The sequence below is a fragment of the Neodiprion virginianus genome, chromosome 3 (assembly GCF_021901495.1).
Source record: "Neodiprion virginianus isolate iyNeoVirg1 chromosome 3, iyNeoVirg1.1, whole genome shotgun sequence".
In the NCBI taxonomy this organism is placed as follows: domain Eukaryota; kingdom Metazoa; phylum Arthropoda; class Insecta; order Hymenoptera; family Diprionidae; genus Neodiprion; species Neodiprion virginianus.
In genome coordinates, this window is record NC_060879.1 from 33,376,817 (window position 1) to 33,380,097 (window position 3,281).

Below are 3,281 nucleotides of genomic sequence, written 5' to 3' on the forward strand. Positions count from 1 at the left end.
GTGAGGGTAGTTTCCAAACAGAAGAGGAAGAGAGGGCTGAAGGCCAGCTGGCCCGGGGGCGGGTAAGGGAGGCTGCGGGTGGTTGTTGGGTTCGTTCGGCATCCCCCGACCTCCCCTCTTTGCCGCCTCCCGGCTTCTCCTACTGTGCCTGCCTTCCTCCCCCTCCACCTCCGCAACCCCCACCCCCAGCATCCCTCCCCCGGGTCGATATCGACGAGAGTGCGTACTCCCGTCCCGATCCTTAAGGCTCTGTCGCGCTCAATGAAATCGAGCCGTCCGGGTACATTGGAGCATATTCTGTTTCCCAGAAACGGTGAGATCCAATGAATTGCGATGCGCCTATGCTGCGGCTAATCCGACATTTTGATATTTTCGCCCCGATATTCGCGCGTGCAAAGCCTGTCGGCTTTGTAACGTGCGTGCGGAAAATTAGCAAATGACAGGGTAAGCCGAATTTTTAAAGAAACGACCCCGCAGAATCCTTATGGAAATTGGCTCCCTGTCGAATTGGCTGAATTTTCAGTATGTTATAGTGCATTCCGATCGAAAGTTCTCGTGGAGAAAAGTCCCGAAAATCAGTAGTTTTCGAGGTACAGGCTTTGAAAGAAAGGAGTCCAGATTTTTTGATATCTATGGATTTCGTGATTCTCACAGATTATAAAACTCTAAGGGGACTTGAAATCAAACTAGTCACTCGAAAAACTGCACGGCTGATTCTCGAAGATGGGCAGGAAGCTCTGATTGATTCCATCGATGCATTTATTCCATCCATGATCTCGCTGGTTTATCAGAAGGAAGTGCAACGTGAAATTTCGCGTGAAGAACGAGACCCTCGGATTTCAAACGAATGTTCGACTTGTCCTGTTTTTTACGCGTGTGCCGAGTCTCTGTGAACCAGCTGTCCAGTTTTTGAGTAATATATTGGACTTCGAGTCCCCTTTGAAGCTTTGTAATTTACAAAAATCGCACAATCCATAGATATTATAAAATCCATACACCCCCCCATCCGAAGCCAACATCTCAGAAACTACTGATTTTTGGGACTTACGTTAGTGAAAACTTTTGATCGGAAGGATATGGACTATAACATACTGAAAATGCAGCTAATTTAAAGGGGAGCAAATTTCCATAAGTATTCTGCGGTGTCCTTTACAGCGATTATGTGGTCGTACGATTAATTGGACGATATTAATTGTGGGTCGCGTCATGGATTTGAACATGTATAAAAATCGAAGATCGTAGCAACTGTAGTGTGTACAAACATCGTTGATAATCAATCACCGAGGAAACACCGCAGAAACATGCCCCGCAAGATTATTCGTCAATGGTGTGAATCCGTGCAAGGTACATTTTCCGTCGCGCGAACTTCTTAAGCTCCTTAATCTAGACCGATATCATAATAGTATAGACCGTAAACTTTGGTGGGACGTAAAAAACAATGCCATGCAATTGTTGTTGTCCACATACTATAAATTTACAATATATTTGCAAGGACAGAGTATTTTTTAAACTCCTTTTGAAATTTATGGTTTCAGTTTTATTCGATTTTCAAACAGCAATAATCTCCGAAATTTTTTCGTTCGGTGTTTCCAAGTTCTCAAACTTGTAACTGCTGGTATACATTTGATCGTGAAAAAACTTGTAAGTTTCATCGATCGCAGAATTTTTCAATCGGCTATGTTTGAACGATATTTGTAGAAAAAAATCCAATGAATTGAAAACTTCAAAACGTATATAGGTACCCGCTCGCTGCGAAACTTACAGCCTTATGGATTTTGAAACCGTCTCCTGGATATCTTGAGTTCGTTTATCGTAGTTATTCGGACAGGCAGCCGAATTGGTTTCTGCATATTTGATTCGTTTCTGGCAATGAAAGCGATAAAATTTGACGTCGGTGATATATTATAGGCATGAGGGACATGTTCCACGACAAGATTCACTAAATAAATTATATCTTCTCCCCCTTAGAAGAGTTTCTCGAAATACTTTAACGGAATTCGCAGTTCGACCATGAAGTACCAAGAAACTGAAGAATCTGCAACTTTGTCGCAAAGCACGAAAAAGAACGAGTACCATAATTATTCAGCCGCTCAAGGTGCTGTGTACCTGAAGACAATATTTGTTTGAAAAAATTGTACATTTTTCACCACCGCGTTTAGAGCCGAGACTAATAAATTAAAGAAATGAATTTTTTCACGTAAGGTTTTTTGTCCCGCGGCAACAAGGTTTATGCGTAAAAGTGAAAAGTACACAAAATGGCAAAAATTTGCAACGTCGTAAGCACCTGCATTTGTTCCCTGTCTTCGGTGCAAGAGCGGGGGTCGCTTTTTGTCAAATAGATCAATTTAAAAAACTGCAAGAACCTAAAGGCATCAGAAAATTAGCGCGGCAGTGGTCTCTTCGTCGAGAGTCGTCGATATTGAAGCGACGGAAGAAAAAGCGCCTGGAAAGGTGAATTTTCTACGCAAGGTAACTTTTCGTAATTGGCATTTGGCATGTTTCGACATTTCAAAGTGAACGAAACAAAGCTGCTTGGGAAGTGAAGTTGCGGGTGCCGGACGGGTAACTTTGGAGCAGAATTTTTTCGGCGACAGCTGATTTTGTTAACGGAAAGTTTGAGCCCTCGTGAGCCGCACAACAGTGGCACAAAGTTGCCGATTCGTTAGCGAAGGGTTTGCAGAGTATCCTCTTTCGCTTGGTTGACTCTTGTTTTATTAAGGCCGAGAGATCGGCTCTTTGTGGCTCTACGGCTCGTCGCAGATCGTTATACGTTTAAAAGCGGGCCCAGCGAACTTCGAGTAATGAATAGTAAATATAGGTACGTGTGTTTACTCGCCGCTCTTGGATCTTCCATCCTGTATTCGTTGCACCAACTTTTCGATGATCCTTGACTTCCGTTTTCACGTTGCCATGGAAACAGTACGGAATAGATATGTATATTATACAATAAACAGTCTTTCCGAAAAAATGGTTTGACTTCTTGCGACGCGTGATCGCGTCGTATGCGTGACAGCGTCGGTGATGTGAGTTTCTCAAAAGTCTGTTGCGAAATCGTAAAAAAGAGTCTCTGGAGGGAGAAAGATAAACGATAGCATTAAAGAGGCAATGAGCGTAGTCAATTTCACGGAGTGAATTCTCAGCTTTTAACATTTTATCGAGGGTAAAGTGATGAACAATCTATTCTTGCCATCAATGTGCTTGGCCTCAAATATCATTTGCCAAATGATGAGTGATGGAAATTGTTTTACAGTCGAAATAAAATTGCAGGTGGTGACTGGCAG